Source organism: Salarias fasciatus, chromosome 13 (assembly GCF_902148845.1).
Source record: "Salarias fasciatus chromosome 13, fSalaFa1.1, whole genome shotgun sequence".
Lineage (NCBI taxonomy): Eukaryota > Metazoa > Chordata > Actinopteri > Blenniiformes > Blenniidae > Salarias > Salarias fasciatus.
The window spans coordinates 2,343,089-2,356,070 of NC_043757.1; positions in this window are offsets into that span (position 1 = coordinate 2,343,089).

Genomic DNA, 12,982 nt, shown 5'->3' on the forward strand with positions numbered 1-12,982 from the left:
ATCCAGACAGTGATCCGGATCATCACCAAAATGTAATGGATTCTAAGTTAGCCCAAGACCCACCTTTCCACAAAGTTTCATTGCAATGCGTCCATTACTTTTTCCGCAATCTTGCTAACAGACCAACCAACCAACAAACCAACCAACCAACAGACGAACATGACTACATGGCAGAGGTAACAATGAAAAAATAGAACATTTTAAAAAAGGGGACAAACTAATGAGAAAAAGAATTTATAAAAAGATCCAGAGTAAAGAGAACAAATAAAAATAAAGAGCTGAGTCAAACCTGACGAGATTGATCTGGATGCTTTGTGGGTAAATGTTTGATTCACTGCTCTTTCCCTGATAACCTCAGTTTGATAATGTTGGGTCTCTAACCTCGGTTTGATAACGCCATCTCCACCTTCACACACACTGGGAGACGACACACACTCCACACCCGAAGGCCTGGATCTGATCACAGCCCACGACCGAAGCACCAATCCGCTGCCACACACTGCGAGTGTTTCCATGGGACTTTTATTCCTCTATAAATCTGAATAAAGGTTAATTCTTCTGTAAAATCACCATGGAAACTTTATTCAAAATTCAGTTTTAATCCAAACAGACCGCCGGGTTTATTCTCCTTTGGAGGCAGAATATTATGCTAATTAGGCGTGACTTCATTCTGATCGTTCTGCGCATGCTCTGTCGTGATGACGCAATTTTCCAAGATGGCGGCCCGCTGACGGCGTTTCGACTCGTCTGGAGGCGATTTATTTAACGACAGTTTGAGAAGAATTGGATATAATGTTCGACGGGAGCTTAATAATGCGGACATTTTCAAAGCTCCAGGGCCAAAGTTAATCCCGAAAGAAAGAAGAGAAAAACTCTGTTTACTTCCGGGAGACGTCAGTATGTCACGACCGCCCGTCCAATCAGAACGCTGCACAGAGCCCGGCGTCAGAGAGGAACTAATAGGTAAGGAATATAATTCTGAATTAATTCATTCAGAATAAATGAATTCCGGATTAAAACACCCTGTAGAAAGAAAAACTACTCATTAAAGAGGGGTGACATGTTCTGGAAGGTTCTCTTCCTGCGTCGACTCAGTGGAGGAATCCTGTGTATGAGTGTACTGAGTGTCAGGAAAGCGTCTCCAGACATTAAGGTTCGGTCTGAGGACAGTTTTTGAAAACCTGGAGATGGACGACTTCCTGTCTCTGGACTCGTTGTTTAAAGAGGGAGTGAAACGCTGCCTGCTGCTCGCCGTCCAGCAGGATCCCCGCTGCAGGCTCACACGACTCGCTGCCTTGTCACGTCTGTTGACCCCGTTTCACCCCGCCGGCGCTGGCTTCCTGCTCGGCCCCGGGGCAAAAAGCAGGTAAACACAAGCCGCCGTGTCATCACAGGTGACGGTGCACATTTATCCCGACACACGGCCAGAATCAGCCTCACGTCGGCGGCGACGGGCCAGCCGACCACGGCCGAGCCGTTCATTCCGGCCCGCCGACTCCCCTCTGAGCCCTTCACCTCTCATATCGTCACGCCGGCGTCTTTCTCCGTGTGAAGCCATTAACCTGTGAATGTGGCCGAACCGGCCCGACCGGACGGCCGATCGGCGGAGGGAGGAGGTGGTCCGCAGGTCTCAACCTGCAGGTTCACGCATGGCGAGAATGTAATGGAAATTTCTCATGTATGCATGCTTTTTCTCACTTGTAGTGCTCGCAGAGGTATTTTTGTAAACAACCGTAGCTCACACACTCAGATGTGTGGGGAACCATGAATGCTTTGTCTAGAATTTACTTTTCCTGATAATCTTAGCGTAGCAGCTGCGGCACTCGTGGGAGTCTTCCTGTGTCCAGGCTACGGCTGGGTGCAGTCAAGGCCCCTGGGAGTGAACGTAGCAGATAGTTATTAGAGGCTTGCACGCCCCGGCGAGGGCAGAACTCACTCTGTTACTCTGTTGACTGCGTGACTTCTCCTGCTGTACAGCATAATAAAAGATACCAAAACGAACTCACCGGCGGAAGCCCTTTATTAAATAAAATTGCCATAACAGTTGGCGTCACGAACAGGATTCTACGAGTGGAATCCGGCGGAGGACAGAGACCTGGTGATTGGCCATCCTGCGGACAAATTGCTGCAGCCCCGCCGCCATTGACGGACTCTATGGGGACCGGGTCTGAGCCTATCGTCCGGACCACCGCTAGGATCCACGAACTGGTTTCCCTCCTTTTCGGGGAAACTCCTACAAGCACCCGGTGAGTTCTTTCCATATTGGACTGGTTGGAGGGCGAGTGACTGATGTAGTGCCGGTCACTATAATACACAGCATAAAACTTCAATCCTCCCAGAGTGTTTAGTGTTTGGAGTGGGAGAGAGATTGGAGAGGGTTTTTTAGCACTTTTGCACCCTCGGGTCTGGGCTGGGACCGTAGAGGCGAAAAGGCCGTTGGAGACGTCCAATTGAAAATGGGTAACAGATCTGTTAAAGAGAAGAGTCCTCCAGACACCCCAATATGTAATGACATGTCAGGAAGGTATGGGCCCGAGTGTGTGGGACGTGTGAGAGAATTGAGTGAATGGTTTGGGTTCCCCAAAGGGGGGAAGTTTGAGCATGAGACAGTGACTGGTTCTGCTAAAATGTTCACTGGGAAACAGGAAAACCAGGGATAAAAAGAAGATTGAGAAGTCACTTTGGATGAGTGAAGCTGGAAGCAGAGATAGAAAGCAGAGGGACATCCGCTTAGGGAGAGAACAGGGAGAGAAAACATCATGAGGGACATGAAAGGGTTTTACTACAGATACATGTGTCTCCGTGCCATCTGCTCTCTTTCGAGGTTGATTCGTACTGGACGTCGGATGTGTGAGGAAAGTGACTGGACTCCTCCCCTTCAAACATCCATCCAACCATCATGGCCTCTGCTCTACTCTACTCCCACCCTCTCTGACGTGTCGGGCTCCACCTCTGCATCGGCTTCCTGCTGAAGGAGTGGTCTGGTCTGTCAGACACTCCCAACACATCGGCGCTGGAAAGCACCACCTCCTGGATTAATGATGGAAGTAAAAACCGAGCCAACAGCTCAACATCATTCATGGTTCTTCCGAAGCAACTCTCCTCAGGGCTCAAGCTACAAGAACCACCCTGACGGGGACGGAGGACGCCAGGGTGAAGCTGGTGGACAGACTGGACACTGGGTCCGTAACTGCCCACATAAGAACTGTGGACATGGACGATGGTGTGGAGAACCAGGCAGAGGAGCACAAGAAGGGGGGACACCGGGTCACGCTGAATTCTCATCCGACTGACGGAGGACATTCGGACTGAGAAGATGAAATCACCACTCACTGATGGCATGGGTGACGTACGCAAAACAACACACAACCCGCTAACCGCAATGAAGAAGCGCTTTGCACTGATACACAGCTTGCACAGGGTCAAGACAGAATAGCAGGACTTCAAAAGAATACAAACAACAACACACTGATTAATCGTATTTCATGCACAATTATTGATGTACATCTGAGGTTTCCCATGCTCACGCTCAAGATAACACGGAAACCTGTGGGATTTTTATTTTAGTTTATTTTTATAGACTTGGTTGATTCTGGGACGGTGAATTGGATGTTGACTCCTGGTAATAGAAGAAAGCTTTCCATGTCCACTGAGATGCGACATGTTCTTATTGTCTAAACTTTGCACGATGACTCTGATTGACAGACAGTCGATGATCAAACTGGAGATGGTGCTCACATCAACCGCAAATTTAAAACTTCAGACAAACCCCAGTGCATATTATATGCACTGTGCATACAGGACGTGATGTTGACTATGAACAATGTTTTTTTCCAGGACTTTGACAGTGATTTGACTATATCAACGTTTTTTTAACAGGACTCAATGGCAAGCGTCTGTATGTCTGTCTACTGTCCAGATGTCTTTGTTTAATGTTTCAGGTTCTCACAAATATTTCCAAAGTTCCCTTGCCAAATCCCGCGATGGGCAATGGAATGATTTGGGACGGTTCGTGCGACAACGCGTGATTTCAGCCGACTGCTGATCCAACCCTCCAATATTCGCCATCTCTCTCAGCATATCGTAAGACCTCCGCTGAAGTACATGTTCCAATGAGCATGCTCGAATAACCACGTATGCAAATTGTGTTTTCAAGAACAAACGGAACAAAAGTTCACTTTGTTAGGATCAGAATGTAAAACCTTATTAATTTAATCTTGAGAGGGTTTTTAAAAAACAAACAGTTCATTCAGTAGCTGCATCTTTATCAGCTGAGGAGCTGAGGACAGTTGAGCCTGAGAAACAGCATCACACACACAGCCTAGTGAGCTGATGATGTGAGGTTGAAGACGCACCGATCAGATAGTTTAGTACAAAATAATATACTAATGTGTTTTTGTTTTGTTTTTTGTCTGGGAAGCATTTGTTTGTTTTGTTAGAAAATTCCTGCAGGTACCCCCATCGCTCCGATCCACAATCCCGATCCTCCATTGCCAGCTGCACCGCACCGACCTGAGGATGGAGCAGCTTCACAGCAGCGGGAAGTACAGACACACACACACACAACTAGAGGGACTCAGATTGACACAGATTTAGGGAGAAATTGTTTTTTTCCTGAGCCTGTGAGGACATGTGCGGTGATTCTGTTCTTCTCTTTCTGCTGAGACTTTTTTTAATGCAGGGGAGAAGGAGAAACTGTTGTGGCTGTGGAAGCAGTGGACACAATAATGGAAGGAGCTGCTCCAGAGGCTGGAGGCGGGGCGGCTGGTGGTTGAGGAGGTTGTGGAGGCGATGGGGTTTTGACTACGAACGTGGAAACTTCCGACGTGATGACGACATGTTGACTGCTGGCTGATCGCCGAGGTCAGAGCATGAACACACACACACACACACGGACACTTACAAAACCACACAGACAGAGAAAAAGAGAGGTAATTGGAATTCCCAAAGTTATTTTATCAACTTTCAAATGGTGATGATTGTGTCTCGTCACTCTCAAGGGAGAAATATTAGTGGGTCAACAGGACTGATCAATCCTGATAAAGGGAGAAAGAAGAGGCAGCAGGCTGCCTCCCTTATGGGTCACTTCTCCCCCCACAGCGCTGTGGCTCTGACCACAGGCTGTGAGGCTCATTGTCTTAGTGAAATTATTTAAGATGTCAGGCTTTAATATTGTGAACTTTATGTTTATCTGTACGTATTATGGAGAAAATATACCAATGCTAAACACACAAGAGAACTTATTTAAAGGTATAATACATGATTTTGATTTCCGGGTGGATCACCTAAATAATTGGTGGGTCCTTTTGTCAATCATTCTGACGAGCTGCTTTCGCGAGGCGGTTCTACGTGCTTGCGCCCAATCAGCTTCTCCCTTTTCCGCATGCGCATTCAGAGTGTTTATGTAGCCGGTGAGCCTCTGAGCTAGTACTTACCGATGGCGAGTCTGACATAATGAAACTGTAACTGTTTCGGGAAAAAAGCTTTATTTATGAGCGAGGCGGATCGCAGAAACTGTAAACAGAGCCGTGCACGCCGGAGAAGAGGAGATCGCACTCGTACACTTCCGCGTTTCCTGGGAGAAGCAGGACAGCCGGGCGGATGGTCTGGGCGTTCATGGCGTTGTTCAAAAAGTGAGTAACAGACTTGGGGCTTCGTCTTTTCGAGAAAATCGTGTATTAGACCTTTAAGTGAAGGTTTGTTTGTGATTGGCTACAAGAACCCTCAATCAAATGTCAGTTTCAAGATCCACTGACACAGATGGAACTTCCATCTCCATCTGTTTTAGCTGGAATATTTGTGGACCGAACATAGATTATGTAGCTTAATAAGCTCAGCTAAACCTTGCTGAGTAACACTGAGGCCAAGTGTCACATTAACACGTCCTGGATGATGACAGTGGTTACAGGTATTGGATGTGTTATGGCGTGAATAACTGCTGAAGGTGTTTAGTTGAGACGGACAGTCCATATGATACACCTGATTTCACACCAAATCCGCTCACCAGGAAACAGGTTGTCTCTTTCCTGGGAATGTATTCCTGCTGTCGACAGTTTATTCCAAATGATTTTGATTTTATTGCTCCCATTAGGTCTCTGACTGCATGTTTGCAGGTTTCCTGGACTCCAGATGCACTGGAAGCGTCCCAGGCCCTGCAGTCTTTCTTCACTTTTCTGTCTCGACCTGTCATTTCGTTGTTTCTGATATTGAACAAACTGTGATGTTATGGTTCTGATAGTTCTGGTAAAATGATAATGTTCCTTCTATATTAGCAGCTTGCTTCACGATGCGCTGTTTTGACCGCCAGGCTCAGGTTGTTTGGGATTCACGCCGGGGGAATGGACGGCGTTGAAGGACATGTTGATAACATGCAGCTTGTGTTTGAGGTTGTTTTCATGGAGCTGTCTCTTCAGACTGCTCAGCCCCTCCTTTACACTCTCACCAACTTTCTGGGGAATGAGGACAGTTTTTTTCTCGCTCGGAGCTTCGATTAACAGACTAACCCATTCTGATGTGATATATTCTTGGTGTACATGGTGGTTCTGAGGGGGGAATGGTACATCAGGCCTTATCATTCCCAACAGCTCACATCATTGTGGTTTTCTGGGAAGTTCTCAGTGGTGGCAGAACAGCACTATAGAGTGTTTGGTGTGTGCAGCTCACAAGGCAAGGCGAGGAGAACGCTGTGGGGAATGCTGCTCACTGCCACCTGAGTACCCTGTGACCACCTGATGGTGGACTTCGTGGAGCTGCTCTGTTTCAGATCAGACAGACCATCACAGGGCCCTTCCCCTCCTGGCTGAAGGGCCTCTCCACTCTTCTGGCTGAACCCAGGTGACTGGATCCAGGTGAAGGACTTCTGCAGGAAACACTGGAAGGCCAGGCAGTGGCCAGGTCCAGGTCCTGCTGGACTCATGCTGCCTTTAAGGTAGCAAAGCGAGCTACCTGGAGCCAGGCGAGTCACTGTAAGCCTTTCCCAGCACCACCCTGACTCCAACAGCTGATCTCCCAGCCACAGGGCAGAATAATCCCTGAGATCAGCTCCTGTGTGAGGTAGTCCACCCTCCACCAGGCAACGGTGAAGATATTCCTGCTCCTGAGGGTGCTGCTGCCCAAACCGCAGTGGCCCCCCTGCTTCGTTGCAGACGTATGGTGGACCTCACAGGACTCCAGGACAGCCTGTGGTGGAGAGCTGCCCCTGTGGTAGCTCCAGAGTCACATGATGCCAACTGTACTGTTTGTGCTTTTAAGACTTATGCTGCCTCCGCTAACACTTTACCATTCCTTGTTCCTTGTTCCTGTTCCTCTCCAGGATTCTCTCTACACATTTCTGCATGCAGGCAGGAATAGCACTGGCACAGAGCTGCAACATCCTTGGTTCTCACTCTAACCCTTACCCTTAGCCTTAGCCTTAGCCTTAGCCTTAGTCTTACCCTTACCCTTTCCCTCTCCTTTTCAGCAGCATTCTAAGGAGGTGTCTTCCCTTAGCATGGCACCATTCATAACCAGCATGAGAGCATGAGAGCCTCACTAGTCTTGTTACTGATGGATTTGACCTCCTCATGGAGGAGCAGAAGGCTGTGTGTCCTGGGCCTGCTGAACAGAGTGGCCCTGGACCTCCTTCTTGAAAAGAAAGTGGGGTTTGCCCTCTCATAGGTGATCAGCACTGCTCCTGGGTTCCTGACATCTCAGAGAACATGACTAACGTAGACACTCAGCTGTCTTCTCTGCTTGCTGAATTGAGCTCTCAGGAAACGGGTGTCCCCTTGTCTGGATGGGACTTCTGGGATGGCTGACTGAGGGCAGCTGGCGAGCTTGGCTTACTAAGGTTGCTGGCATGCTTGCTATTTTCCTGTCGATTCTGGGGGTTTTCTCCTGCTGCATTATTCCCCTGGGCCGTTGTCTGGTTGCTCGCATGTTCACAGCTACTTTGGCTCATTATACTTTGCTTCATTCCACTGAACTGTTTGCATCCTTGTTCGCTCACCTTTCTGATGATTCTGATGATGATGATGCTGATGATTTGGGGTTGATTGACTGATGTGGGGTGTCTGTTGGCATCTCCCATGTGTTGAAGTTGATTAAACCGTGGTTGATTTAATCAAAAGGGGGGAATGTAATGGAAATTTCTCATGTATGCATGCTTTTTCTCACTTGTAGTGCTCGCAGAGGTATTTTTGTAAACAACCGTAGCTCACACACTCAGATGTGTGGGGAACCATGAATGCTTTGTCTAGAATTTACTTTTCCTGATAATCTTAGCGTAGCAGCTGCGGCACTCGTGGGAGTCTTCCTGTGTCCAGGCTACGGCTGGGTGCAGTCAAGGCCCCTGGGAGTGAACGTAGCAGATAGTTATTAGAGGCTTGCACGCCCCGGCGAGGGCAGAACTCACTCTGTTACTCTGTTGACTGCGTGACTTCTCCTGCTGTACAGCATAATAAAAGATACCAAAACGAACTCACCGGCGGAAGCCCTTTATTAAATAAAATTGCCATAACAAGAACAATCAGGCAATTCAGAGACCAGCGAGGGGGGTTCCATTCACACCACAGCGTTTGCAGAGAACAATACACTACAAACACTAACGGGGCCAGCGGGACCTGGACTGGGAGTCATGACCCTCTGGAGGAAACATTGTTCTTACTGTGAGCGTTTTCAAAAAGTTGTTTTTTCAGGGCTCAGAGCGCTGTATTCATGTAAACAGACCCCGAAACACAGCGAAGGTGAGAATGACTTCACCTGGACTCCGAAACACTTCCACTGATCCACAGGAAAGAAAACCAAGAAGACAATACTTCTTCAAGTTACAAATACAGGTTTTTTTTCTATACATTGGGAAAATGCTTCATTTCTGCATCGATATTTGGTTTGTCGATGCAGAATTTGATGAAATGAGCGATCCGGGAGTAAAATCTTCATGCTTCGTAGGAAGGTGACGTACAGAAGCTGTGAAGTTGAAGCCTGTTATGATAAAAACTGAACCAAAAACAGTGTCAGCGTCGGTTCATTCGTCAAAGAAAACCCTCAGAGAGACAGGGAGAACATGCAAACTTCATGCAAACATTCTCAAAAGGAAGCTAACAGCTAAACAGATTTTCTCTTCTAAGAGGAGCTTATAGGTATGAAGCTCCTCTAGATGACTTGGTTCTTTACTGTATTTTCTTTATTTAGAGTACTGACAGATCTCCACACTTCTGAACGTCGGGACAGGTGTAGACCTTGAATTTCAGGAGGATGGAATGTGAGCCTGCGCTGCCTGGAAGGCCGGCCCTCTGAAGCATGACAGGAAAAAGGTTTGTGTGTTTGGAAATGTCAGCATTGCGACACCTGGCCGGCCGGAGCCCAGCAGGTTTGGTAACAGAGGGCGAGACCTTGTGGGGCCGTTGGCTCTGCAGAGGTTCCCCGGCTGCCAGTTGGCACCGCCGGCGTTCACGTAGCATCCACCCCGTTGCCTGCAGACGAATGGAGGTCAGCCATTGGCCGGCGTCCCTCACATGACCGGGATTTCTCTTTAAGACGATGACAGCTCAGAGTGTGCATGACCTATTTTCTCAAAGGCGGCATTAGTGGCGTAATATCAGGCATACCTGTGGTATGAGATCCGGATCCAAAATAGCCGTGATTCTTTCCAAGCAGGACGACAGCGAAGCCCAGGCAGAGAAAATAACCCTGATGATGCATTAGAGAACGAGAGGGGTCACTTCCCCACCTGTCCCCCTTTACATAACTCCTCCAGGCCTCCAGGGCGCCTCTGTGGGATCTGAACCAAAACACTAGCTGTGGAGATGCTTCAGAACCACTATAGGAAGAGATAGGAAGAGATAGGACAAGATAAGATATGAGAAGAGAAGATATGAGGAACTTTTTTTGTTCCTCTGGTGGGAAATTGCATCAGAATGATTAAAGCGTGACTGATCTTCTCACCAGAGCGTGTGGCGACACACTTCAGCTCGCAGCCTCAGTTACTGTCTACGTTACACAAAGGCCGGTATGCTGGGAGGGACGCAGGTTATTACTGTAATTACTGTTTTTATTATGATTCAAAGGAGACAGTCGAATCAACAAACCAGCCCCAGCAAGGTTCAGCATGTTCTGGAGAAAACAGCACTCTCGAAACAGCGTCTGAAACGAGCTTCCGCCCGGCGACTGAAGCCAAACACAGACTCAGAGGTGAGTCTAATGTCAGCCCAGAACCAAACCAGGTCAGAGCCTCCTCCAGACCACGTCACCAACAGACACAAAGGTCATGAACAGTGGATCTCCAATGAGCCACACATCAGAACATTACTCATCTCAAACTAGTTCCAAATAAACTCACAGCGTTCAAACTTGGTCTCAGATCCGTCCAAACCAGTGGAAGGTTAGTTTAATGTGCGTTATAAACAGTGACAGAGGTAAAGCTTGCATGAGACCAGTATTAATGAGCCATAAAAAGACATAACTAGTCCACAACTAGTCTCCAAACCAGTCCAAAATAAGATATGAATATATGACTAAACCTAAAGTTTTGCTGGTGCAGAAGTCGTCCCCATTATGATCTGAAAGTATTTGTCTTTATTTAACCTTCACACTTTGATTTTCACGCCTCTATTTCTATCATGCTGCCTCATCGCTCAGGATTAAAACGAGGTGATTTTATTGAGCTCAGGAAACGACTGGTGTTTTTAACAGCCTCCGTCTTTTTCACGGATCGCCTGGAGGAAGGAGGACCTTCATTTCCATCCTGGAGGGCGTCGTTTGCATTCAGCTGCAGTCGTCTCGTAAAACTCATCAGACGTCGTGTTGTCAGCGTCTCCACACACTGATCTGAACACACACTGATCTGAACACACACTGATCTGAACACACACTGATCTGAACACACACTGAGGAGTGAGAAGCTCCAGGGTCTCTGTCTCTCTCTCCATTTGAAATAATGCAGTCTTGGGTGAATTTTCCTTCTTTCTGGGATCCAGACTGTGACTGTGACCCCCGCTGCCTGATGGTTTTCCATGATAAGAGTTACTGGGGATGTCCCAGTAGTTACAGAGTAACGGCACTGAGTTCCGTCTCGATGTTTGAGTGAATGAGCTTGGTTGAGAAGCTGTTGTGTGTTTTCTTTGATCTCCCAGATGAGGGCTGTCTCAGCCGCAGACGGCTGTTTTCAGCGATCGCAGTGAGAGAAACACGACACCTCTGTTCAACAGATAACCAGCTAAAATATTAACCGTTGCTATGGCGACAGGGACTCAAACAGCAACCGTTCCCATGCTTGCAAATCCACAAGAAGTCTCCACAACTCCACCCCCATCTCTAGATCTGTAGCTGCACCACCGTCCGCCACCCGTCGGGTTTTGACTGTATTCCATTATTCTGTTCTTCCAGGTTTATTCTTCTTGTATTTTAGTCTTTTCTAGTCTCATATCCTGGTTATGTTTTCCACTCTGTTAATCTAGTCTCATGTTCCATCCTGTCTCTTAAATCCTTGGTTTGTAGCCTAGTGTTGTGTCCTAGTCTGAAATCCTAGTCCTGTGTGCTAGTCTTATATGTCTTATATCTTAGTCCTGTATCCTGGTGTTGTGTCCTAGCGTCACATGCTAGCCTCATATCCTCGTCTTGCATCGTAGTCCAGTATCCTAATCATGTGTGCCAGTTTTATATCCCGGTCCTGTATCCTAGTTTTATCTTAGTCCTGCACCCTAGTGTTGTGTCTTAGTCTTGTATCCTAGTCCTCAATCCTACTCCTGTATCCTAACCCTGTATCCTAGTAGTGCATCCTAGTCTTAGACCCTAGTCCTGTATTCTAGTTTTATATCCTAGTCATATATCCTAGTCCTGTATTGTAGTCCTGTATTGTAGTCCAGTCTAAATGACCGAGTGTGTCCGGTTGGATCTTTCAGTGAATGGAGGTTAATGGGTCAGACGACTGTAAACAAGACCTGATGTGAACCAGAACCTGAGACAGCCGCAGCCATCTGGGCTCAAAATACACTCACATCCACGCACACACACACATGCACACACACACACACACACACACACACACACAGTTGTTCCGTTCGTTGCAGACTCACTCCGGTCACTCTTACCACCTACTTTGGTTTATGGGTTCCTGTGTTCTACAGATAGATGAAATGTTCAGACACGATGAGTGAAGGACACCAGCTGGAGTATCTAGTCCGTTGTAGATCAGATTAACGCTTCATGATTCATGTAAAAACAACTTTTTTCATCCACGTATTTAGGGATGGGAATTGTTAAGAATTTAGCAATTCCGATTCCATTATCGATACTGCTTATCAATACGATTCCTCTTCGACTCTCTTATCGATTCTCATTGAGTGAGAAATTAAACAATATTAACTCTTTAATATCTCCATCCTGAACAGAAGAAAAAAATATCCATGCCATGAAAACTTTGCAAGCATTGCTAGTAGCCCCAGTTTCATCTTTTCGTGTGAATTACAGCCAAACTCTGGAGAACTTCTTCTTCCTTGATGCCATTTTGAAAAGCTCAAAACCAAGTTAGCCGGGCTCACACTGGATGCCCGTGTGTGTCCTGTCCGGCTCTGGTATGGAATTACTGCAGCTCTGTCACTACACGGCCTCAGTGTTTCTGCTGACTGCTGAAGGAGGCTGCCAAATCTGTCCCAAACATAATGTTAAAACTGCCCAACACTAGAAAGCAGCCCAAATCTCCATCTCTGAAGAAAATGCATGTTAAAACCATAAATACCGGATTTGCATAATAATAATAATAATAATAATAATAATAATAATAATAATAATAATAATAATAATAATAATAGTAATAATAATAATAATAATAAACACGTTACAAACACATAAACATTTCATCAACCTACCCGTCGGGTTCAAAAGAACCTTGACTGTGCAGAAACCCGCCCAATCTGGCAACACAGCCGCTCCGGTCATGGAGCTTTGTTTTGTGCAATTTTGGCGTTTCTTTGACTTTCCTACAATGACTAAGTACAACATCATT